Below are 27,676 nucleotides of genomic sequence, written 5' to 3'. Positions count from 1 at the left end.
CCTGAATAGCTGCCTCACGGAGACGAGCAACCTTTGCCTCCCTCTCATACTCATCTGCCTCTCCTCTGATTATGTAATATCTCCATTTTACCTGAAAGTCAAAGAAGGCAGGAGTAGGAAGGGTAATATGGAAAACACGCTACTAGTTAAATATTAAACGGTTTAGGAGGGATTCATTATCCCTCTCAAGGAACTGGTAGCATGTCAAAGCGACGCGGTCAAGGAAAGTTGTATGGAGCGGGGGATCTCCTTCGCGGATGGGTACTCCAAGAAAATTTTCTATGCGAGTGGCATAGATCTCACCAAAGAAATCCCCTTCATTAGCATTATTATTCAGCCTCCTTGCTATTATAGCTCCCATGTTGAAACTTGTATCACCCGTTACTGCGCTCTTAAGAATACTAAGGTCTGGTGCGCAGAGGTGACAATGCTCAATCTTGCCATTAATGCATCTGCCTATGAAGAGAGCAAAGTAATGCAAGGCAGGAAAATGAATGCTCCCCATGGTAGCCTGCGTAGTATCTCTAGTTTCTCCAATAGTTATACGAGAGAAAAAATCTCTAACCGCAGATTTTGGAGGATCATTGAGACTACCCCAAATAGGTATCTTGCAAATTCTATTGAAATCCTCTAAATCCATGGTATATGATTTGTCATAGAGATCAAACAGTACAGATGTATCGCGGCCAACTGAAAATTTGAATCTACAAACAAAAGAGGCAGTGAGAGCAACATAATGTTCACATTTATCGGAGATGAATTCTTCGAGTCCGACGTTGTGAACAAGTGTATCAAACTCGTCTTTGAAACCTGCCTCAATCATGAATTCATCAGAAGGCCATTCACATGGTTGTACCTATGTGTTCCTTGGTTGGTAAGGATCGGGCTCCTGAATCGCGAGACGGGGACCTCTCTTGCTTGAGGAACCACCATGATAGTTCCTCCTGAACATCTTCCTTTTCTGAAATTTTCAGTGACTCTAAGGAAAAGTGAACGAGGCTCAACTAAATTTCTAGCAACTACTCCCACAAGTGGCTAGAGGCCATATTACGTATCAAAACTACTTGGGACCAGCTAAAATTAGCATGAAAAGCTCAAGAACATGGTCACCAAGGCAGCAAAAATACGCGAAGTATAAGGCACTAGAGCAAAAACTAATTGGAACAATGGAGGAGTCACTTACCAAGGAGTAATTTCCCCAAAACAGTTCGGAGAATGGTGCTTTGAGCAAGGAGATCGAAAATCCCAGCAAGGAGAGCAAGAACACGGGTTTGAGCTGTGAGACGATTTTTTCTGGAGGTAGGAGAAGCAGATGAGAGCTAGAATGAGTGGAGGGAGTGCACGTGGGCCTCACAAGCCTGGTACGCGTGGCCAAGGGGGTGCCCGCGCCTCCAGGGCTTGTGGCCCACGGGTGCAGCCCCCAGACTAGCTCTTCGTCTGAGTATGTTTCAAAAAATCCAGAAAAAAATCATACTTGATTTTCACGGCTTTCAGAGAACTTTTATTTTCGAGGTACTTTTCTATGGGACGCTAAGACAGAAAACAGGGAAAACTAAACTAAATCTATCTTTTTCTTCTAAGCAACCAAAGGTGAAAGCTTGGAACAGAGGTTTGTGACTCCTCGATTCATCCATCTCATGGTCATCTAAAGAAATCCGTCAATGAGGTTGATCAAGTCTCCTTGACAAACTTTTTCGAATCGCAAAAGGAAATGGAGAATTTTCGAATAGTCACTAGGTCACCTCAATGGGGATGTGTATCTCCCCAACAAGCAAATCATACTCCATCTTAATAGGAGGTATAGGGCATTCAAAGCTCCCAATAAGAATCGATGAAGTTTTTTCGATAGCATTGATGCAATGTACTCGATATTGTTTCTTCGGAAAGTGCACCATATGCTCACTACCGTTGACATGGAAAGTGGCATTGCCTTTGTTGGAACCAATAACAGCCCCTGCATTGTTTAAAAAGGGTCTTCCGAGGATGACCGCCATGGCACCGTCCTCGGGAATATCCAGGATAACAAAGTCTATTAAGATAGTGACGTTCGCAACCACAACAGGCACATCCTCGCAAATGCCGATAAGGAAATTAGTTGATTTGTCGGCCATTCGCAGAGAGATTTCAGTGGGTGTCAACTTATCTAGTTCAAGCCTATGATAAAGAGAGACAGGCATAACACTAACACCGGCTCCAAGGTCGCATAAAGCAGTTCTAACATAGTTTCCTTTAATGGAGCATGGTATAGTGGGCACTCCGGGATCACCTAGTTTCTCGGGAGTTCCACCCTTGAAGGTATAATTAGCGAGCATGGTGGAAATCTCAACCTCAGGTATCCTCCTCTTATTAGTCACAATATCCTTCATGTACTTAGCATACGGAGACATTTTGAGCATATCTGTCAAACGCATTTGCAGAAAGACAGGTCTAATCATTTCAACAAATCGCTCAAAATCCTCATCATCCTTTTTCTTGGATGGTTTGGGAGGAAAGGGCATGGGTTTCTGAACCCATGGTTCCCTTTCTGTACCATGCTTCCTAGCAGCGAAGTCATTCTTATCATATCTCCTATTCTTAGGCTATGGGTTATCAAGATCAACAGGTTCAATTTCCACATCCTTATCATTGCTAGGTTGATCATCATCATGAACATCACTATTGATATTATCATTAGGCTCATGTTCATCACCAGATTTTGTTTCAGCATCACATATAGAGACATCGTTTGGACTCTCAGGTGTAGCAGCAATAGGGTTGCTAGCGTGCAAGTTCCTATCATCTTTCTTCTTCTTTCTAGGATGACTATGTGCATCAGTGCTAACTCCTTGAGAATCTTATTCAATTCTCTTAGGATGACCCTCAGGATACAAAGGTTCCTGAGTCATTCTACCGCCTCTAGTGACGACTCTGACAAAATTGTCATTCAACTCATTGAGCAAGTCATTTTGAGCCTTAAGTACTTGTTCTACCTGAGTAGTAACCATAGAGACATGTTTACTCAGGAGCTTAAGATCATTGACATTTCTGTCCACACAAGCACTTAAATGACTAACAATACAAGCATTCTGTTCCAATTGTCTGCTAACATAATCATTGAAACTCTGTTGTTTGGCAACAAAGTTATCAAATTCATCCAGGCATAAACTAGCAGGTTTATCAAAAGGAATATCACTCTCATCAAACCTACGCAGAGAATTTACTTCTACTACCTGTATCGGGTTATGAAGACCATGGATCTCTTCGATAGGTGGTAGATTTTTGACATCTTCAGATTTAATGCCTTCCTCTTTCATAGACTTCTTAGCTTCTTGCATATCTTCAGGACTGAGGAATAGAATACCTCTTTTCTTCGGAGTTGTCTTTGGAGGTGGTTCGGGAATAGTCCAAGCATGTTCTCATTGCACAAGATGTTATTCAATAGGATCTTAGCTTGTTCTACAGTTCGTTCCCTAAAAACACAACCAACACAACTATCTAGGTGGTCTCTAGAAGCATCGGTAAGTCCATTATAGAAGATATCAAGTATTTCATTCTTCTCGAGAGGGTGATCAGGCAAAGCATTCAGTAGATGGACAAGCCTCCCCCAAGCTTGTGGGAGACTCTCTTCTTCAACTTGCACAAAGTAGTATATTTCTTGCAAGGCAGCTTGCTTCTTATGGGCAGGGGAATATTTCTCAGAAAAGTAGTAGATCATATCTTGGGGGCTACGCACACTACCAGGAGCAAGAGAAGTGAACCAAGTCTTAGCATCATCCTTTAGTGAGAAAGGAAACAGCTTGAGGATATAGTAGTGGCGGATCTTTTCCTCACTAGTGAATAGGGTGGCTATATCGTGTAGTTTGGTAAGATGGGCTACAACCGTTTCAGACTCATAACCGTGAAAAGGATCAGATTTGACCAGAGTGATTAACTTAGGGTTGTCAAAGAATTCATAATCCTTATAGGTCACAAAGATAGGCGAAGTAGGAAACTTCGGGTCGTATTTCATCTTAGCGTTTAGAGATTTTTCTTTCCACTTGAGCAGTAATTTCTCAACATCATAGCTATCCTTACAAGCAAGAAAGTCCTCAGCTATCTCTCCCTCCATAACATAACACTCAGGCATATCAGGCAATTCATATCTAGGAGAGCTAGTTCTAGCAGGCAAAATAGCAGGTTCTAATTCAATCGTATCAGCAGTTTCAGAAGTATCATCACATCTAGCAGCAACTCTAGCAATTTGTGCATCAAGGAATGCACCTAGTGGCAAAGCAGTATCAAGCATATCATCATCATAAGCATCATGGGCAGCAGAAGTAGAATCATCAAGCACACGCGACATATCAAGATTTCTAGCAGGAGGTGGTGTCGCAAACTTACTCATAACTGAAGGTGAATCAAGTGCAGAGCTAGATGGCAGTTCCTTACCTGTCCTCGTAGTTGAGGGCAAGACTTTTGTTCTTGGATCTATCGGATTCCTCATAGTGACCAGCAGACGTAAATCCCTAGTGACTAGGAGAATATAGTTGTGCTTCCCCGGCAATGGCGCCACAAAAAGGTCTTGATAACCCACAAGTATAGGGGATCGCAACAGTTTTCGAGGGTAGAGTATTCAACTCAAATGTATTGATTCGACTCAAGGGGAAGCCAAAGAATTTTCTCAAGTATTAGCAGATGAGTTGTCAATTCAACCACACCTGAAAGATTTAGTAACTGCAGCAAATATCAGTAGCAAGGTAGTATGATAGCAGCAGTAGCAACAGAGTAATAGTAGCAGCAGTGACAGCTGTAGCGGCAAAGTAACGTAGCAAGGACCAGTAGGAAAAACTCGTAGGCATTGGATCGGTGATGGATGATTATGCCGGATGTTGTTCATCATGCAATAGTCATAACACGGAGAGATATGTAACTAGCTCCAGTTCGTCAATATAATGTAGGCATGTATTCTGTATGTAGTCATACGTGCTTAGGGAAAAGAACTTGCATGACATCTATTGTCCATCCCTCCCGTGGCAGCGGGGTCCTAATGGAAACTACGGGATATTAAGGTTCTCCTTTTAATAAAGAACCGGACCAACGCATTAAACACTTAGTGAATACATGAACTCCTCATACTATGGTCATCTCCGGGAGTGGTTTCGGCTATTGTCGACTACAACTTGCAAGATAGGATCCAGAACACACATATATTGGCGACAACATAATAGGTTTAGATCTGAAATCATGGCACTCGGGCCCTAGTGACAAGCATTAAGCATGGCAAAGTAGTAGCAACATCAATCTCAGAACATAGTGGATACTAGGGATCAATCCCCGTCAAAACTAACTCGATTGCATGATAGATCTCATCCAACCCATCACCGTCTAGCAAGCCTACGATGAGATTACTCACGAACGGTGAAGAGTATCATGGAATTGGCGATGAAGGAAGGGTGGTGATGACGATGGCGACAATCTCCCCTCTCTGGAGCCCAGAACGTACTCCAGATCTTCCTTCCAGATGAAGAACAGGAGGTGGCGGCGCCTCCGTATCGTAAAACGCGATGAACTCTTCTCCTTGATTTTTTCTGGATGAAACGGACTAAATAGAGCTGGATTTGGAGGCGGTGGAGCATTGTGGGCCCCACAAACCTGCCAAGCGCGGCCAGGGGGGGCCTGCTACTGGTGGGCTTGTGGGATCCATGCTCCACATCCTCCGCTGATTCTTGCGCCAGTATTTTTCATATATTCCACAAAAATTCTCCAGAAATTTCCAGGTCATTCCGAGAACTTTTATTTCTGCGCAAAAACTACACCATGGCAATTGTGCTGAAAACAGCGTTATTCTAGGTTAGTTCCATTCAAATCATGCAAATTAGAGTCCAAAACATGGGCAAAACAGTTCGGAAAAGTAGATACGACGGATATGTATCAAGGAGACCGAGCTCCACTGCGCAAAGACCGCACCTAGCGTTGCCAGAGCCCCATCTCCCGCCGGCGACCGCAGCCGCCGCATCCGCGCCTCGCCCGGTCGTCGGAGCTCCAATTGAGGACCTCGCCGGAGCCGGAGGCACGCTGCCATCAGCCTCTTCGAGCTACCTCCGGTCGTGGATCTGGCGGGATCCAACCTCCCCGGCCCGGATCCGCGCCACCTCGTCGCCCCTAGTCGTCGGCCTGATGCGCCTCGCCGGAGCTGCCGTCGCTGGCCTCGTGCACCGGTTGCGTGGCCCGCCTCGCTCGCTCCTTCCTCGGGCCTCGCCACCACCCAGGCAGCCCAGTAGCCAGAGTCGGCCCAGCCTCTAGCCAGCGTGCCTCCTCTCCCCCCCCCCCCGAGTCGGCCCAGATGGATCCAACGGCCCAGCCGACCCCGTGTCTCCTCTCCATCTGGGCCTACCCCGCTCTAGTGAGCAGCCCCTATTTCTCACCCCGAGCGGCATATTGTATTTTGCGCCCATGCCTAGTTCCGTCCACCTACAGATTCGTCCACTTTAGTTTTTTTAGGTTTTGCGAATTTAGTATTTTTAGGAAAAATGCATATTCTCAAATACCGTAGTTTTTAAACGGTGCGTCAGATCGCGACAAGTTGTATATGCAAAACGTGTAGAATTTCACACGGATTAATATTTTCTAGCTCTCATGCATGTTTAAAGCTATTAGTTGTGTTGTTTGATTCGGTTTGTGTGTCGACGTGATAGAAACGGTTTAGCTCGTAGTTAATTAATCGTAGCTCCATTGGAGATGAGCCATATATGTAAATGGATTAGAACGATGAGTAGAATCACTTGAACAACTCTGGTTTTCTGTTTAACAAACTTAAAAGTTATTTAGGACATATCCGAACAGATGTCGAAGTTAACACATGGGGTCAGTTCGGAGATGCTATGTGATTTTCCGGCCTCATTTAATGTGCCTAGATAGGTAGTTTATATGTGCTTCACCTCTTTCCATGTTTAAACAACATTTAATATTGTGTGTAAATAAATGGGAGTGAACTAAATAATTAATTGTCGAGTTCCATCAATATGCAACTCGTTGCATATTGAGCTTCACTTAATGTGTAGCGTTCAACTGTTGTGAATTGCCATGCCCTGCCTTGCATATTTGAAACTGAGCATGCATCATATGTGAATTGCATCATATCATGCATGTGCCGTGGTGAATGTCATGTGTTGATTCTTGTTTCTGGCTTGCTCCTTATCGATAGAGTTTCGATCCGCTTTGGAGTGTGAGGATCCATTCGACTATATTGGTCCGTCTGCTTCACGGTTTCGTTCTTCTTCCAAGCGGGATCACAATCAAGATGAACATTTCCCTAGATAGCATTAACACCATTGCCATGCTAGTTGTTTCGTTTCTATCGCTATGTCTCGCTGCCTACCACCTGTTAAATTTCAACCTCCCAACATTGCCATGAAAACCTCTAATCTTTCCACTACCCAGCAAACCTTCTTTGGCTATGTTACCGCTTGCTCAGCCTTCTTATAGCGTTGCTAGTTGCAGGTGCAGTTGCTTCCATGTGAAAACATGGTTTCCTTATTATATCACCATATTATTGCTAATTAATTTAATTCACCTATATACTTGGTAAAAGGTGGAAGGCTCGGTTTTCTAGCCTAGTGTTTTGTTCCACCTTTGCCTCCTTAGTTTCGGCTACCAGTGATATGTTCCATAAATGAGCGCTCCGAACATGCTATGGGTTGTTATGGGGACCCCCTAGATTCTTGTTTTGGGATAAAGATCGTTTGGCAAGGCCCAACATTGGTACTACATTTGCCCAAAATAATAATTCTGTTAATACTGAAAACATAGGGCGTCATGAACCCGAGGAGTAATTAAACATAATATAGGGGGCTAGTGCTGATGGTGTTGGTCCCAAACAGAGCACCTTATTAACGCTACCCGGGGCAACTCGGCGCCTGGCGTGGTAACCATCGCTCATCCGTCATGTCCTGAGAACGAGAAACGCGGCATCTATCGGGATCATCGATACGTCGGGCGGCCTTGCTGGACTTGTTTTACCTTTCTCGAGCGTCTTGTGCGAGGGATTCCTAGGATACTTTGAGCTATCTCGAGGTTGAGGATTTCCAATAGGAACTAGAGGAGATCACGGGTTTTCCCTAATCGAGGTTATTCCATCGCAGCGTGTGGTAGACTGTGATGGACTAGTTGGAGCACCCCTGCAGGGTTAAATATTTTTGAAAGTCATGCACGCGGTTATGTGGCAAACTTGGAAACTTTATTTAACACCTGGTTCTACATAACTTGAAGTTAACTTAATTAAAACTTACCAACTGAGTGTGTAACCGTGACTGTCTCTTTCGTGAGCTCCTTCTCTGATCGAGGACATGGTGGGGTTATGTCTAACTTAAGTAGGTGTTGAGGATCATTCATTTGATCATGAGTAGTTCACGTCCGCTATGCGTAGATCACCCCCTCTTTTATACCTATACTCGTAAGTTAGCCACCTCAAATAAATGCTTAGTCGCTTTCTGCAACCTCACAACTTAACCATACCACACCTATTAAGCTTTGCTAGTCTTGATACCTTTGGAAATGAGATTGCTGACTCCCTCTGGCTTACAGATTACTACAACACCAGTTGCAGGTACAGGTAAAGAGTTACTTTGACGTGAGCGCGCTGATTGTGCTATTTGGAGTTTCCTCTTCTTCATCTTTGATCTAGGATGGGTTTGAGGCCGGCAACCTGGGATAGAAAGTATGGACGTCGTGCTTTTATCGTTTTTTTCATAGTTGGACCTTGCTCGTCTTCATGATGATTGTCTATTGTTGTATTGATGTGATATTCATGTAGCTTGTGGCGAGTGTAAGCCTACTCCTTATACTCATCTTTTTAGTACATGTGCTTGTAACGATATCCATTCTTGCGAAACGACGAGATACGTTTCTATCTCTGTCGAGGCCCTCACACCAAAATAAGGATAGGACCGCATCTTGGGCATTATAAGTTGGTATGAGAGGAGTACCGACCTAGGAGCCCCCTTGATTGATCGAACATGGTTGAGTCGAGTCTAGCGAAAAACTACGTTGAGTCTAGTTATGTATCAGAGAGTAGGATTCTTTTTTCTCCTCTTCTATACTCTAGTGAGAAATGTTGACATAATAATTTTAATTCTACTCCTCTTCTCACTCAATTATTTTAGGATCACGCAGATATTTTTGGAATATATATGATGTCGATTTGACGGAGTTCTACCTTGGTGCCTCATACTGTGTTGATTTTATGCCGGGGAGTTGAGATCCAGGCGATTCTTGAGCACATCATTATCATTCAGATTTCTTTGTATCTCAGGACAAAGGATGTTCAAAATTTCTTAAATACTAGTAGTGGCGAGAGGAGTCCGACATCCCAAGTACCGGTGCAGAGAGGTCCGGATGTATCGCCATACTTAGTACCGTTGTTATTACGAGGGTATGAGATAGATGAGTTTTTGAGATCTCTGGTTATGTGTTGACGGATGTGATACACTGGACGGGTAGTGTTATTGCTAGGAGTTGTGTGATGGATTTTTTACTCCTTGTATCCGTGGACCAGATTCCATGACTAGAAAATTTCGGGAGTTCTTAGGTGGGAATTCAAGTAGTTACTTATAGGACAATCTTCCAACAGATGCATGATGTGAGGTTGGGTTTCGATATCTAGTGGATTCGTTTGTTCAATGTCGTCTTACAGCGGTCCTCGTTGTGTCTTAAAGATTGCTTGTAGCTTGCTATGACTCGGGGATGCTTCGTATGTCGTGTGCACTGCCTTGTACATGATGGCTAGTGTAGGGTAGAGCCCGCACGATCCTATCCACAAAAATATTAGACGGAATCTCTGTCATGAATTTGTTCCGGCTTGTTTTTTGACCCTCATCCTTTGTTTTGTTGGAGTATGGTAATTCGAGTTGCTTCAACGACAAGTGGTAAATTCTTAACTTTCCAAGAGGTGTTCTCATATTTTTATGGGAATGCAAATTCTTTTGCTCATTCAAATTGCTTATCAATTCTTTTCAACCGGAGTCGTCATGACAATTCTTTTTCACCAGGTGTGCTTCTCTTCAAGCCAATTCTATCCTTTTCAAGATTTGCAAGATCAATATCTCGTTTCTTTTTGGAGTTCGTCTTATCCATCCCTAGTTGTCTTGTTTTCCCCGCCCTCCCGCCCTTTTCTTTAGTGATTCAATTCTCATCCATGTTTCTTCTTTTCACTGTTGCTTCTGCTATCTTCTCTTCCTGTATCGTATCCGGTGATTCATTGTGAAGATTCTCAGGAGTTTTGTGTTCATATTTTTTCATTATGTTATCTCTCTCGTGGATTCAATTCAAGTATAGGTGTTCATCATATCCTTTTCATCCTTTAAACTCTTTCCCATGTTGGAAATTCTTATCAAGCCTCTTTTGTTTTTCATCTCTCTCTATTCTATCTGGAGTGTTCAAGATATCTCAGAGTTTCTTGTTTTCAATCCTTCCAATTATTTCGAGGGTCTCACCTCTTCAAATTTTCATTTGTACCAGTGCAATATCTCTCTTTCTTAGCAATTGTTCCAACAGAGGTTTCTTTGAGTGGGCCCATAACCCACAGGTTTCTCCCAGGATATTATCTAGCTCTTCTAATCTTTTCTGAAGATCTCTAATTCTTTTATATATGATGTAAGAATGAATTCCATCAGTCAGATTCCTTCCTCAAGGTCAATCCGAATTATTTCATCATTGACTCAACTTTTCATATTCTTATTCCGGAGTGTCTTAGTTATTCTTGGTGGTGTTCTCCCCATCATTTTCATCCTGGAAGACCGAATGTGTGTTTCTCTCAAATCTTGATCCATTCTTTCGAATGTTGGCATCTCAGCTTCGTGTTATCTTCTCAATTGTTTCCAATCATGAGTAATCCATTTCTTGCTATGCGGTGCATTTCAGTGTTGTTTCATTTCTCGATCATCCGAAGGCCATCATTTCAGAAGATTTCTTCGCTCTCAGCTTTAAGCTTTCATTCTCAAATTCTTCTCAATTGTTGTCTCTTCATTCGTCTCTCAATTATTCTGGTGCCTAGTTGCAGTTTTTTGTTAGGCTGATCATTATCTCTTCATTCTCAAGGTGTTCTTCAAGATTCTTGTGGTAGTACCTCAAGTGTTCTATCTCTTGCATTTCAAAGTGAAATTCTTCCTCCTTTATCCTTAGAGGTGGTGTTATAGCATTCTTGTTAGTGGAGGAGTCTTGAAGAGAAGTTGTTTCAAGAATGAAGTCTGTAAACCCACCAATTCTTTGATCATGAGATATTTTTCAACCCATGGCTTCTTCATTGAGCTATCTTGGTTTAGATTTCACCAAAATCTTTTTCTAAGGATTGTTGCTATTATGGTGATTATCATTGATCCAAGTTCTCGAAGTATCCTCTTGGTGTAAGAAGTTTTGCCTTTCTTGTTGCATTCAATCAATCCTTATTTCTATTCGTGGCTGGTTGTCACCTCATTATTTTGGGATCATTTTCATAAGTCAACTACAAGCTTATTCTTTCCATTTTTGATTTGCCAACAACTCCGTTCAATTCTTCTTGCAAGGATGCTTGCCGAATTCAATTGTGGAGTAGTTATCTTTTTTTTATCCGTTCTTTTCTTCCCATTGATCTAGTTTCAATTCTCTTATTCCGGAGTTGTTGTGATGTTGCTCTCTTTTATCCATTATCTAGTTTTATCAAGATTGTGTTCTTTCCTTTCTTATTCATTTAACCGGAGTGTTGTGTCTTCCTTCATGTTCTTTTCTACTTATCACTTTAGATGGTTTGTTGTGAATCTTGATCTTTACATCTTATCAAATTTTGTCCTCATTTTCCTACTGAAGTGCTGACAAAATTTCTTATGAATTCTTGTTTGTTTCTCAAATCATTCTTCATCTCTTCCAACCTTCAAGGATCGTTGGTTTCACTCATTTGTCAAAGAAGCGACTAAGCTTTACCTCTTCATTTCCTCTTCCTCTTCCCCTTTCATTCTTAGATCTGACGCGAGATCTCTTGTTAGTGTAGGAGAGTTGTGACACCCCGAGACTGACGCTCCAGAAGATTCCCCTTTTATTCCGTTGTTGGTGTGTTACTAGATTGTTTGTCGCATTCATCATCGCATCATGTGAATCATTCGCATTGCATCGGCCCTCCGTTGCCCCCAGTTTTCAAAACTTGCATCCGTTAGTAGTTGTCGGTTTTCTTTGTTTTTTCCTTTGACCGTTTTGAGCCCAACCACACACACACGCGCCCGCGGCATCGTTAAAATCTAGTTTTCGAAAGTGTGTATAGAGCGTTCCCGTATTGGGTTGAAACTTCATGTGCGGTCTTAATATAGTGTAGGTAGGTCGTGTGCCAATTTTCGTCGCAATCAGAGCTCATTTGATACCCATACTGTTTATTATATAGCGGCATTATAGACGGTTTAATTGTCGGACGTTCGGTGTTTAAAAAACTCTATCACGGGCCGCACCGTTTCCCTCTTATCCTGACATATCCCATCTACATAGCCACTAGACCCACGTAGCCACTTCCTCCGTACGTGGTCGTCGAATCGGGATCGGGCGGACGAGGTCCACCCCACCATAGCAAAACCCTATATAAGAACCACCCCATGGTGGAGCTCTCTCACTCCACTAGGGTTTCCCCATAGCCAATTTTGCAGGTACCCCCTTTAAAAAGCCCACCTGCTAGCTCCCCCTCCTCTCTCCCCAAAATCCAATCTCAGGTCACATCTCGACCATTGGATATCCATCCAAAGGCCTAGATTCGCCCAGTTTTCCCACCTACCCAACACGTCTCCCACCAACCGGACATGTCCGTCGACCGCAACGTCCACAGCCTCCCGCAGCCATGGAGGAGCCTGAGCTCCATCGCGCGAAGACCGCACCTAGCGTTGTCGGAGCTCCATCTCCCGCCGATGACCACAGCCGCCGCATCCTCGCCTCGCCCCGTCACCAGAGCGCCACTAGAGGACCTCGCCGGAGCCGGGGCATCTCTACCCTGACAGCTTGCTCCACCGCTGCTGTCGACCTCTCCTAGGTGCCTCCGGCCGTGGATCCACCAGGATACAACCTCCCCTGCCCGGATCCGCGCCACCTCGTCACCCCTTTCCGCCGGCCTACTGCGCCTCGCAAGAGTCGCCGTCGTCGTCCTTCTACGTCGGTTGCGCGGGACGAGGGCCTCGCCCGCTCGCCCGCCTTGCTCGCTCGTGCCTGAGGGCTCGCCAACGCCCACGCAACCGACCAGCTAGTTTAGTTTTTTTAGGTTTTAAGAATTTAGTATTTTCAGGAAAAATGCTTATTTTCAAATGCCCGTAGTTTTTAAACCGTGCGTCGGATCGCGACAAGTTATATATGTAAACCATGTAGAATTTTGCATAGATTAATATTTTCCATCTCTCATACATGTTTAAAGTTGTTAGCTGTGTTGTTTGCATCGGTTTGCGTGTCAGCATGATAGCGGTTTAGGTCATAGCTAATGAACAGTAGCTCTGTTGGATATGAGCCATATATGTAAATAGACTAGAACGACGAGTAGAATCACGTGAACTACTTTGTTTTGCTGTTTAAAAAACATAAAATGTGGCTAGGACAAATCTGGAGAGATTACAAAGTTAATATGTGGGGTCAGTTCGGAGATGTTATATGTCGTTTCCGACCTCATTTATGTTTGTCGTAACCAATATGTTGTTTTGCAGTTTAACAAACTTAAAATGTGTTTTGGACAGATCTAGACAGATTTCGAAGTTAACACATGGGGTCAGTTCAGAGATGCTATATGATGTTTCTGGCCTCATTTAATGTGCCTAGATAGGTAGTTTATATGTGCTTCACCTCTTGCCATGTTTAAACAACATTTAATATTGCGTGTAAATAAATGGGAGTGAACTAAATAACTAAATGTGGAGTTCCGTCAATATGCAACTCGTTGCATATTGAGCTTCACTTAATGTGTAGCGTTTGACTCTTGTGGATTGTCATGCCCTGCCTTGCATATTTGAAACTGATCATGCATCATATGTGAATTGCATCATACCATGCATGTGCCATGGTGAATGTCATGTGTTGATTCTTGTTCCCGATTTTCTTCTTCTCTAAAGAGTTCTGATCCGCTTTGGAGTGTGAGGATCCTTTCGACTATATTGGTTCGTCTGCTTCACGGTTTCATTCTTCTTCCAAGCGGGATCACAAGCAAGATGAACATTTCCCTAGATAGCATTACCACCATTGCCATGCTAGTTGTTTCGTTTCTATCGCTATGTCTCGCTGCCTACCACCTGTTAAATATCATCCTCCCAACATTGCCATAAAAACATCTATTCTTTCCACTACCGAGCAAACCTTGTTTGGCTATGTTACCGCTTGCTCAACCTTCTTATAGCGTTGCTAGTTGTAGGTGCAGTTCATTCCATATGAAAACATAGGTTCCTTGTTATATCACTGTATTATTGCTAATTAATTTAATGCACCTATATACTTGGTAAACGGTGGAAGGCTCGGTTTTATAGCTTGGTGTTTTGTTCCACCTTTGTGGCCTTAGTTTCGGCTACCGGTGTTATGTTCCATAAATGAGCGCTCCTAACATGCTTGGGGTTGTTATGGGGACCCCCTAGATTCTCATTTTGGGATAAAGCTCGCCTAGCAAGGCCCAACATTGGTACTACATTTTCCCGACATAATAATTCTGTTAATACTAAAAACATATGGCGTCATGACCCCAACGAGTAATTCAAGATAATGCAGGGGGTCCAGTGCTTATGGTGTTGGTCCCAAACGGAGCAGCTTATTTATGCTACCCGCGGCAACTCGTCGTCTGGCGTGGTAACCATCGCTCATCTGTCGTGTCCTGAGAAGGAGGTATGCGGTTCCTATCGGGATCGTCGACACATCGGGCGGCCTTGCTAGGCTTGTTTTACCTTTCTCGAGCGTCTTGTGCGATGGATTCCGAGGATACTTTGAGCTATCTCGAGATTGAGGTTTTCCAATAGGAACCCGAGTAGATCGCACATTTTCCCTGATCGAGGTTATTTCGTCAGAGCGTGTGGTAGTTTGTGATGGACTAGTTCTAGCACACCTGCAGGGTTAAATCTTTCGGAAAGTCTTGCCCGCGGTTATGTGACAAACTTGGAAACTTTGTTTAACACCCGGTTCTAGATAACTTGAAGTTAACTTAATTAAAACTGGCCAACTGAGTGTGTAACGATGACTGTCTCTTTTGGGAGTTGCTTCTCCGACCAAGGACACGGTGGCGTTATGTATGACGTAAGTAGGTGTTCAGGATCATTCATTTGATCATCAGTAGTTCACATTCGCTATGCGTAGATCATCCCCCTCTTTTATTCATGTACTCGTAAGTTAGCCACCTCAAATAAATACTTATTCGCTTGCTGCAGCCTCACCACTTAACTATACCACACCCATTAAGCTTTGCTAGTCTTGATACCTTATCAAGGACCTCAAGGAAGCCTGCACCAACCTATGCAAGACCAACCTCAAGCTCAACTCTGCCAAGTGCGTTTTTGGAATCCCCTCAGGCAAGCTGCTTGGCTTCTTGATCTCCCACCGTGGCATCGAGGCTAACCCTGAGAAGATCCAATCTATCGAGAAGACGCGGCCTCCCTGCAACCATAAGGAAATGCAGAAGCTCACGGGATGCATGGCCTCGCTCAAGCGATTCATCTCCAAGTTCGGCGAGAGACCCCTGCCTTTCTTCAAGCTCTTGAAGAGGTCAACTCCTTCTAGTGGATCCGCGAGGCTGGTGCGGCTTTTGAGAACCTCGAGAGGTATCTGACAAGCCGTCCCATCATGGTTGTCCCACGATCTCGCGAACCTTTGCGTGTGTACTTGGCAGCCAACCCTATACGGCCATCATGGCCTTGGTGGAGCAATGAGAGGAGCAAGTCCCTGACAAGAAGAAGCATACGACAGTCGTGCCTCCTGAGACGAGGCCAACACCTCTTGAGGCCCCTCCTTTGGCGCTTGCCGAGGGCCCTCCATGGCCTAACGAGGCTACAATGGTGATTGTCGACGTACCCTCTCAGGAGGCCCCCGAAGAGCCATCTGATGAGCCCCCCCAGAGCCCAAGCGATTTCCCTCACAACAATGCACCTCGTAGAGTATCCTATCTACTTCGCCAACACGGTGCTACGAGATGCGCGCGAGCGGTACCCCATGCAGGAGAAGCTCCTCTTCGCACTTCTCATCGCCTCCAAGAAGTCGCACCACTAATTTGAGGGCCACCTATCAAGGTTATCACATCTTATCCATTGGTGTAGGTCCTACAAGGCCACAACGCCACAAGTCGCATCATCGAATGGAACATTTTGTTCTAACCCTTCGAGATGGGGTTCATCACGACAAGGAAAGTCAAGGGCATGTCCCTAGCTGGCTTCACGGATAAATGGATGGATCTACATAAAGATGAGCCTCGTGAGGTAGAGTCCCTCCTTCCTGGTAAGGATGCCCCTGATGGCTGGATCATGCACTTCGATGGGGCATTCTCTCGGCACGGTGCACGGGCTGGCGTGGTGCTAATTTCGCTGACAAGTGGCAAGCTCTACTATGCAGTTCAACCCTGCTTCTAGCATGACGACAAGGTCTCCAACAACATCGCTGAGTACGGGGGCCTCATTACTCGGCTTATGGCTTCTGTTACGCTTGACGTCAAGCTCATACTCATCAAGGGAGAATCAATGATCCTCTTCTCCAACAAGAGAGACAAGACCAAGGACGAGCACATGGCCTCCTACCTCAAGGAGGTGTGCAATCTCGAAATGTGTTTCCTCAGCATGAAATTCCAACACATTCCTTGCAGCAACAACAAGGAAGCTGACGAGATCGCCAAGAGGGCATCCCGCCGCGAGCCACGAGGCCCTGTCATCTTCAAGGAACACATCCTGAAGCCATCTGGCAGGCCTCAAAAGGAGCCGCATCCCGCGCCTTTTACAAATGCACCCAATTGCGGCCCACCCTCATGTGCTCGCCTGCTGTTGGCATTGGAGCCGCAGGCTGGGGACTGGTTCATGCAGCTCCAAGCCTACCTGGAGAGCAGAGCGCTCTGAGAGGACGACAATAAAGTTGCGCATGTTTCCCACTAATGACCCACAAGTATAGGGGACCAGTTCTACTCCTTTTGATAAGTAAGAGTGTCGAACCCAACGAGGAGCGGAAGGAAATGACAAGAGGTTTTCAGCAATGTAATTTCTGCACGCACTGAAATAGCGGTAACAAGTTGTTTGGCAGCAAGATAATTGTAACAAGTGACAAGTAGCAATAGTAACAATAGGTGCAGCAAGATAGCCCAATCATTTTGTGGCAAAGGACAGGATGAAATGGTTTCTTATAATAGGCAAAGCGTTCTTGAGGGCACACATGAATTTCATCTAGTCACTTTCATCATGTCGGGTTAATTCGCGTTCGGTACTTTGATAATTTGATATGTGGGTGCACTGGTGCTTGGGTGTTGTTCTTACTTGAACAAACCCCCCACTTATGATTAACCCTCCCGCAAGCATCTGTAACTACGAGAAATGTATTAATAATAAATTATAACCATAGCACTGAACATAGGGATCCAAATCAGCCCCTTACGAAATAGCACATAAACTGGGGTTTAAGTTCTTGTCACTCCGACAACCCACCATCTAATTACTACTCCACAATGCATTACCTTAGGCCCAAATATAGTGAGGTGTTATGTAGTTGACGTTCACATAATACCACTAAGGGAATCACAACATTCAGATCATCAAAATATCGAAAGAATATCAACTTCACATGACTACTTGCAACATGACTTCTCTAATGGCCTGAAGAACAAAAGTAACTACTCACAAGTGATAAATATGCATGCTCATGATCAAAGAGGTATTAAATAGCATATTTGATCTGAACATATGATCTTCCACCAAATAAACCATAAAGCATCAACTACAAGATGTAAACAACACTACTAGTCACACCCTAGGTACCAATCGCAGGTTGCGGTACAAGATTGACCACAAGAAATGGACTAGGGTTTTGAGAGAAGATGGTGCTGATGAGGATGTTGATGAAGATTGTCGTCCCCAAGATGAGAGGGTTGTTGGTGATGACGATGGCTTCGATTTCCCCTCTGGGAGGGAAGTTCCTCCGATGGAATTGCTCCGCCAGAGGACAAAAGTTCTCATGTCCAGGTTCCACCTCGAGACGGCGGTGCTTCGTCCCGAAAGTCCTCTTCTGATTTTTTTCAGGTCAAAAGATAATGTATTCTAGAATATGGTCGCCACAGGTGGGCCAGGGGGCACACTACCCAGCAAGTCGCGCCAGGGGAGCTGGCGCGCCCTCGTGCCTAGTGGGCACTAGGTAGCCCCATCTGGACTTCTTTCCTCTCGTATTTATTATTTTTTCCAAAATAAATCTCCGTGAACTTTCATCCCATTCGGAGATTTGCATAATAGGTATCTTTGATGTAGCTTTTTCAGGTCCAGAACTCCATCTACCGGCATTCTACCTCTTGATGTAATCCTTTCATATTATGAGAGAAAAGTCATTAGAATTACTACTCAAAGTGGTATAATGCATAAAAACACTAAAAATAACAGTAAAAAAATGTGATGCAAAATGGACATATCAACTCCCCCAAGCTTAGACCTCACTTATCCTCAAGCAAAAGCTGATAACGAAAATCATGACAGCATGTTTTGATGGAGAGGTGTCGTTAAAAACAAAATACAGACATAGTAGCATCACGCTCATTATTATAACAACAAATAAAACTTTATTAAATACTTCATCACTACATTTTCATCATACAACTTTCATCATAAAGGCTTCTTATAAACAAGTAACAATTCACTACAACATCGAAGTATGAAGCATAAGCTCTATATATAAACTAACAAACTTTGTTTTCAATCAACTTTGCAACACAATTCATCACATTTTCAGGAAGGGTCACATCAGAGCTTTTAATAAAGTCTACATACTCAACCATCATTTAGTCTTCTATGATTGCTAACACTCACTTCATACATATGAGCTAAATGTTTCAACCGGGCACATAGAAAGATAGGGGCTTAGAGTGTCGCCTGCCAATGTATTCACCTCAAGGGTGACCTCAACAATAATAACTCGTGACCACCCACATTCAACTAGATACATATGTCTTGATATTTCCACACCACATGATGCTTGCCAAAGAGAAGATAAAGGGGGTAGAGAAGAATACTTTCCTTCCGGCATAAAAATAAATACATAAAAGTAAGAGATAGGCCCTTTGCACAGGGAAGCACAGGTTATCATTCGCTTTTTGGTTGTATGCCAAATCCCTTAGAGCAAAGGAACGATGCATTATATTTCCCCTTATGATGTCAGCCTTTAGTATGCAGTTTACCACTTTTATTATTGCCATCACAATTTCATACAACGCTTAATTTCCCTTGCACTAAACGATCGAACATGTTTAGAAGCAATGTTATTGCCTTGTGCACCGATGATAACTTACTTGAAGGATATTACTCAATCCATAGGTAGGTATGGTGGACTCTTAAAACATGGATTCGAGTTTAAGGTTTGGATGCACAAGTAGTATCTCTACTTAGTGCGGAGTTTTGTCTATCAAAGATATTGGGCAAGCACCACATGTTAGGGGATCTATAATAATATAATTTCTATGTGAATGTGCACAAACATAAATCATTACATTGTCTTCCTTGTCCACTGTCAATAGTTTTGGAATATTATAATTAATGGCGGCTCACAATCATAAAAGATGTCACGGATAGTGTATTTGCATGTAAATCTTCTCTTCCCTTATTAATTATTTCATGTGTTGCATCACCGACCAATGTTATGTTTGTCAACCTTCAACAAATTTTACCACTTATACTTTTCCATATGTGATGTCAATACTTACTCTAAGATTAGCATATGATCTTTTTCATTATTTTCCTTTGTTTGCATTGCAGCATGAAAGTAAAGAAGAAAAACTGTCAGGCCCCTAGGACCGGGGGTAACCAGCCCCGTTGGCTTGCGGCCCCGGGCGCGACGTGCCTGGATAAGCCTGGTTCGTCCCCTCGCCGAGCCCGACAAGGAGGACCCTCGCGAGGGTCCTTTCCTTGCGAGGCGAGTGCTTGATGATCGTCGCTAAGGGCCTCGGGAGGGCATCCGTCGTGAGGTTCCCCTGAGCCCCTCGTGGAGCGGGCCAACCTAGGACGGCTTGGCGGGGTACCATGACCCAGCTCCTTCATGTGGATGGGGCAGGCCGTGCAAGCGACGCAGGAGCTGTGCCAGCACGCGCGTATGGGGAGGATTTCCCTTTTTGTGATAAGTAAGCTCAGACAGCTGGCGTGCTCCCGAAGCAACTCCCAAAGGTTTATTGTTTGGTGCAAGCATACTAAAGCCAAGGCCTCCACAGGATGGAGGTCATCCCCGGGCCCACGAGTGAGTCATGAAGAGAAGCTTTTGGCGGCGAAGACCACCTTTGTCAGGACGGACTGCAGTCATGTCCTCTTTCAAAAATGGCAGTTGTGGCAACCCTTCCCACCAATTTTTTCGGGGAAGAGGACCAAGGACAATATATAGGAGAGTCCTGGCCTCCGTAGAAGGGGATCCTATTTTTTTCCCCCAGCAAGGGCAAGAACCGACCTTTGTACTTGTCTTCCACCTAAAGAAACCCCACCACAAGCTGGAGTAGGGTTTTACACCACAAGGTGCACCGAACCTAGATAAACTACCGTGTGCTCTAGGTCGTCTCCTAGTTCGTGCCGCCGGAGAGTCGCTGTGAGGCTGTGAGGTTGAACAGGATTGGTGAGCGAGCGCACCCGAGTGTTCAAACCTTTACTCGGGTCTACAAAGCCCTGATTCCGATATTTGTCGCGCCAGGTAGGGTGCGCAACGGCTCTCCTGCTCCAATTTCGCCCTAGCTTCACCAACCCCATGGCAGACGCTCACCGCATGCACCCGGGGAGCTCCGCGTCGGACAACCGTTACCAGCGTGCCAGCATTGTGGCCACTATCGTCCTCGCCCACATCGTGCACGGGCAGCAGGGCTTCCTATGGCCAATGGATAATCAAGGATGCACTGCTCATGGCGAGCGAACTGGTTCGCCACCGCCCGACGGATGGAGGATACGACGCATGGGCAGACCATGTCGCCGACCCCGTCGCCAATGCTAGGAGGTCCTTGGCACCCTACGCCCCGCTTCGACCCCCACCATCGAAGGTAGGGCCTCAACCAATCAGACGCCCTCGAGTGGTGGCTCACTCAGCCCGCAGCCCAAGCGGCCCGAGCAGGCCCTGCCTCATGTCGTGCTGCTGCTCCTTAGGGTCCCGATGACCGGCCTCAGACCTCCAACGGCCCCGAGCGGCGATGCACCTCATAAGGCCGACGGAAAGTTTTGCGCCCACCACAACAGGCACACCCACAACACGGAGGATTGCAAGGCGGTCACGATCCTCAACCGCAAGTGCGCCTCTCGACCATGTCGTCCCCGCTGACAAGTCGTCCCCAAGACCATGACACCCACAGCACCAAGACCATGTCATCCCCGCTGACCGCAGAGGAGATGTCGGTGACCACGCCCGCCGACCCCACGACAACGATGGAAACGGCCATCCCTGAGACAATGCTTGGCGCAGGTCCCCCCGCAACGTGCGCCACCCGAACGATGCCGCCATCCCGCCACGCCCACGACCCCCGGGCAAGAGAGGTGTCGCGTACGGTGCTAGCGTCGTGTCCCACATGCCCCACACGGCACTCGCTTCCCCCGGCGTAGGGGTTACGCCAACCGCCATCGTTTTGTTGGGCTTGAGGGCTCCAGCCTGGGACCACCGAGCATGGCCGGAGCGACGGGAAGGTGCCTGGGGGCCCACGAGGGCGTGCCACGATGCATGCCCCCGCGGGCCAGGGGAGTGGCTTCGAGTGCCAAGGTCATGGGAGTTTGCCATTCAGGAGTTCAGCAGGTTGTAGGGGACACGATGCGTCTGCGCCTCACGAGGTGTCAGGATCCCTCGGGAGCGAGAAGCTTTAAGGGACATCAGCCTTAGAACCCAGCTGTCGCCGGCCTGCAGGGTGGACCCCCGCGGTATGTCACGTAAGGCGGACGCACGCATCCATAATGATCGGGCCGGCAAGTGGCTTTTTGGACCAACTGGGTTAAAATGGTCCCTAGTATTGTATACTGCGCCAGATGAGTGTTTCCTGAATATGTAACGAACTTGATTGATTTTCACATGGAAGGGTGTTGTTTGCCTTACATGCTAAGTTTTAGTGTCGAGCTGCCATCTTGTGGTCGGACTCCTCGGGTCGTGTGGAGCATGACGATCCTTGCGCGAGAGTCAAGGGAGCAACGAGTCAGCATACACACTTCCTCGCGAAGCGGCTGGAAGCATTGGAGAAGAATCCCCTGGGGAAGGACCCAGGGGCGCCTATATCTACTTACTGCGGGCCCCATCAGAATCACCCATAGCCCCAGGCCAAACGCCACGTGCCAGGGGAGTGAGGGTGGTGGCCCCCAGAAGACCGTAAGTGTCCCGAGGCCCCGCCCCACTTGCCTGGGGACAGGAGGTGGGAGCTTGTACCCAGGCACCCGGAGGCCAACCCGCAAAACTCTCACGTAATAACGAGTGGGTTGTATATGCCTGTGCGTCTCTTGTGTGTAACCCCATGACGAGACACGTCATGCCAACGGTAGGGGGCCCCTCCCAAGTCTTAGTGGAAGTTCCCATGCTCCACGCTAGGAAAGAAGTCATGACACAATCACGTAATAATGAGTGGGTTGTATACGCCCGAGGGTCTCTTGTGCGTAATCCTACGACGAGCCACGTCGTGGCTGCCGTGGGGGGCCCTTCCCACGTCTTAGTAGCAGTCCTCATGCTCCACGCTAGGGAAGAAGATGAAGGAAACACCCCGGGGTCCGCATTTTTCTTTAGTTTTACCCGTGCTAGGCACGGCGGCTGCCTTTGTTCGTCCCTATTTTTGACTTACGAGCGAGCTCGCCGTGCTGGCCTGCATTGAGTGGGACGGTCACGCCTCTCCTTTCTGGGCTTGCAAATAAGTTAGCTTTGGATATTCTAGCCGAGGTCTTGGTTTTTCTGGTTTTCATGGAGCTCCCTAGGTTTTTCTTCTGTTACCAAGCACATAGGCAAGCGGGGATGCCCAAATGCAAGCGGGCAAGTACGCACCGTCAAGACTTGGTGCTTTTCTCTCTGCAGGACTTCCCACGAGGGGCCTCGCGAGGAGGGTCACGCGAGTAGCCGCCACACGCGCGAGTCCATGAGTGTCGCGCTTCAGGGGCCCTTGCTCTCGCGATCGGGGGCTGGGTCCTGCTGCCACGGGTCATCAAAGCTGCCATGAGAGTAGACAACGTGAACGAAGGGGAATCGGGTTCCTAAAGCACCCCCGCCCGACAGCCCACGTGGGGCCCTCATGAGGGTACCAGCCTCATGGGATTCGTGCGAACAACTACTGTTGAGGGAACACAAATCTGGGCACCACTTGGGGGCTACCGGTCTGCCCCCCGGGTGCACGCTAGGAGTGAGGCCTGAGGAGACATGTACAATGGGCTCTTGTTGGCCGGGATGCATGCGACGCGCGGGAAAAAGGGAGAATGTTGCAGAAGAAAAAAAGACGCCCCAAGCACAACAGACAACCGTTACTCGGAACAAAAATAAGTTACAAAGTATGTAACGCCCTCATAGGGCCAAGGGTTCTTTGGTGCGGCAGATAAAGGCTGAGGAAGCTCAATCGGAGGATACGCCATCCTCGTCGTGGTCCTCGGGGGCTGCGGCGCTGAGCTCCCCGCCCTTCTTGGGAGGCACCGCCTAGGCGAACCGCCCAACCAAAGACTCCACGTGCCCGTGCACCCTGTCCCTGAGGGGCTCCGGAACTCTGCATGCACTGGCTCCGTCGGGCGGGAGAGGTCGAACGCAAGATTGTGGCGGCACATGTTGGAGAAGACACGCGTCAGCGCATTGCCCAGGTGGTCGCGCGCGCCGGACTCGACGTCATCCTCCACCTTGGAAGCGCCCGACTCCAGCGCCTCCACCGTCATGAGGAGAAAGTTGGGGTGGCCCCCGTCGCCATATGCTCGGGGTAACGCGGGGGCACACCTCTCTTTCATGTGGAGCGTGTGTGCCACCATGCACCGCGTCGTCCTTGGCCGCCTGTGCAGCGTAGGACGCATGACCAACCTGGGCTAGGAGAGACTTCAGCTCCTCCTTGGCCTCCCCGGCGGCTTGGGCCCTTGTAGGTCGGCCCTGAGCATGTTTGTCTCATGTTGGAGCACATCATAATTAAGCTGGAGGAAGGCCTCGTGTCGGGCGAGCTTGCCCTGGTACTCCTCGAGGGCAGCGGCCCTCTCACAAGCCAAAATTGCATTCGCATCAGCCAAGGCCTCCTCGCACGCTGCCACAAGGTTGGCCTCGCCAGCAAGGACGTGTCTCTCCAAGGCCTCGAGGCGCTCGTGCTCCACCTCCTGGTTACGCGCGATGTGGGTGGCCTCCCACTCACGATGGGATATGATCGCCACCCGCTGGATGACGGCGGTTTCCCTGACAGTCAGCTCTGCCCCGCACCCAAGGCCCCGAAGGGCGAGCGTGGCACCCACGGCCATGTGCTCTCGGGGTTTCGCTACCACCCCGGCTGGGATCGAGGGGCCCATTGGCCTCACCAGGCCAGGCGCCAAAGAGGAACTTTTGCCGACCGGTGGTGCGTTGAGGAGCACCCCCGGCACGGTGCTCCTGGGCCACTTAGATGCACGCGCCCTGAAAATCTCGGCAATCGGGTTCGTCAGGTCAAGCAGGATACACGAGGGCATGCGATAACGGCGATGCACTTACTCATCGATGGCGATTCGGCGCCCGCGCACTGGGACTGACCTTAGGGGCCAAACCTCACCGCCCCCTGGAGAGCTTAGCGATGCTGAGAGCCCTGCCCGCGCTTGGGCGCTCGTAGTATCTCTACTGGGCGCCATGCAAAGAGTGAAGGCCGAGTTTGCTCGAGGATGGCCGGGGAGCACAGGAAAAAGGCAGCCAAGGAAAGGTGCAGTGGTGGAACCAACCCTGGGGCGCGGTGGTTTTTATAAGCATAGCCACGGTCCCTAAGGCACCGCAGGGTTTAGTGGCGATGAGTGCCCTATTGGGCGCGCGCACCAGGCCTGGCCCTTGGGCAGCAGGGGCTCGTACCCCCCAATTCCACCAATGAGTTGCCTCGTGCGTGCCGCGGGCCCAAGGGCAATCTTGCGCGAGACGAATGGCGCAAATGGGTAGCCCTTGTCGAAGGAGCAATGATGATCGGCGCTGCGCACAGGCAGCATGTCAACTCGGTTAGAGCGGTTCCCGAAGCATTGTGGGAAAGGAGGGTCCCACATCGAGTCGGATGCTACGCGTCGAGCCTGGCCCGCGGTCGGTTGGGGTCCATGTCGCTTCATCCCCCCCCCCCCCATGGGTGGGGCCATGCGTGCCCGGGGGCTACTCTCAAACCCCTCGGACTGGAGGTACCTGATACGTCCATTTTGCATCATGCTTTCATGTTGATATTTATCGCTTTATATACTATTATTATACTTTGGGGAACCATACTTATGCCTTTTCTCTCTTATTTTGCAACGTTTATTTGGAGAGGGAGATTACCGGCAGCTGGAATTCTGGACTGGAAAAGGAGCAAGTCTGAGTCCTCTATTCTACGCAACTCCAAATGCCCTGAAAATCAACGTGGATTTTTTTGGGAATATATAAAAAATACTGGGCAAAAGAAGCGTCAGAGGGGAGCAGCCAGGGGCCCACAAGCCTGGTTGCCGCGGCCTACCCCCTGGTCGCGGCAACAGGGCCTGTGGGCACCCTGGTGGCCCACTGGCCCCCCTCTTTTGCTATATGAAGGGTTTCGTCTGAGGAAAATCAGGGTGGAGCTTTTTCGTGGATCCGCCGCCGCCACGAGGCGGAACTTGAGCAGATCCAATCTAGAGCTCCGGCAGTACGATCCTGCCAGGGAAATTTCCCTCCCGGAGGGGAAATCATCGCCATCGTCATCACCAACACTCCTCTCATCGGAGGGGAGTCATCTCCATCAACATGTTCATCAGCACCATCTCCTCTCCAATCCCTAGTTCATCTCTTGTAACCAATCTCCGTCTCGCGACTCTGATTGGCACTCGTAAGGTTGCTAGTAGTGTTGATTACTCTTTGTAGTTGATGCTAGTTGGATTACTTGTTGGAAGAGTTTATGTTCAGATCCTTGATGCTACTCATTACACCTCTGATCATGATTATGATTATGCTTTGTGAGTAGTTACTTTTGTTCCTGAGGACATGGGATAAGTCATGCTGATAATAGTCATGTGAATTTGGTATTCGTTCGGTATTTTAATATGCGGTATGTTGTATTTTCCTTTAGTGGTGTTATGTGAACGTCGACTACATAACACTTCACCATATTTGGGCCTCGAGGAAGGCATTGGGGAGTAGTAAGTAGATGATGGGTTGCTAGAGTGACAGAAGCTTAAACCCCAGTCTATGCGTCGCTTCGTAAGGGGCTGATTTGGATCCACTAGTTTAATGCTATGGTTAGACGTTGTCTTAATTCTTCTTTCGTAGTTGCGGATTCTTGCGAGAGGGGTTAATCATAAGTAGGATGCTTGTCCAAGTAAGGGCAATACCCAAGCACCGGTCCACCCACATATCAAACTATCAAAGTAACGAGCGTGAATCATATGAACATGATGAAACTAGCATGACAGAAATTCCCGTGTGTCCTCGGGAGCGTTTTTCCTCTTATAAGACTTTGTTCAGGCTTGTCCCTTTCTACAAAAGGGATTGGGCCACTTGTTTCACCGTTTCTACTACTTGTTACTTGTTACTTTTCGCTTGCTACGTTTCACCTCACTACACCATCACTTGTTACCGCTACTTTCAGTGCTTGCAGTTATTACCTTGCTGAAAACCGTTTATCAGAGCCTTCTCCTCCTCATTGGGTTCGACACTCTTATTTATCAAAAGGACTACGATTGATCCCCTAGACTTGTGGGTCATCAAGAATCTTTTCTGGCACCGTTGCCGGGGTGGAAAGCACCTTTGGTAAGTGGAATTTGGTAAGGAAACACTTATATACTGTGCTGAAATTTATTGTCACTTGTCACTATGGAAACTGTTCCTTTGAGGAGTTTGTTCGGGGTATACTCACCACGAATGGAAGCACGAGGAGTTGTTCCTCAACCTAAGGTACCTACTGAAAATATCTTTTATGAAATTCCTTCGGGTATGCTTGAGAAACTGTTGGTTAATCCTTTTATAGGATACGGATCTTCACATCGAGACTTGCATCTAATCTATGTAGATGAAGTTTGTGGTTTGTTTAAGCTTGCAGGTTTGCCCGAGGATGAGGTATAGAAGAAAGTCTTTCCTTTATCTTTGAAGGATAAGGCGTTGACATGGTATAGGCTATGTGATGATACTGGATCATGGGACTAAGATCGGTTGAAATTGGAATTTCATCAAAAGTTCTATCCTATGCATTTAGTACATCGTGATCGGAATTATATTTATAACTTTCGGCCTCGTGACAGGTGATGTCCGTTATGCTACTGCACAAAAGACCTTCCAGTGGCACCAAAAATGGGCACGTTGACGACACCAGGAATCCTTCTGTGTTGGTGTTCCCTCGAAGCGGAGAGGATGATGTAGCACAGCGGAGGTAAGTATTTCCCTCAGTTTGAGAACCACGGTATCAATCCGGCGGAGGAGTATC

This window comes from Hordeum vulgare, chromosome 7H (assembly GCF_904849725.1).
Source record: "Hordeum vulgare subsp. vulgare chromosome 7H, MorexV3_pseudomolecules_assembly, whole genome shotgun sequence".
NCBI lineage: Eukaryota > Viridiplantae > Streptophyta > Magnoliopsida > Poales > Poaceae > Hordeum > Hordeum vulgare.
This window is presented reverse-complemented; position numbering follows the sequence as displayed.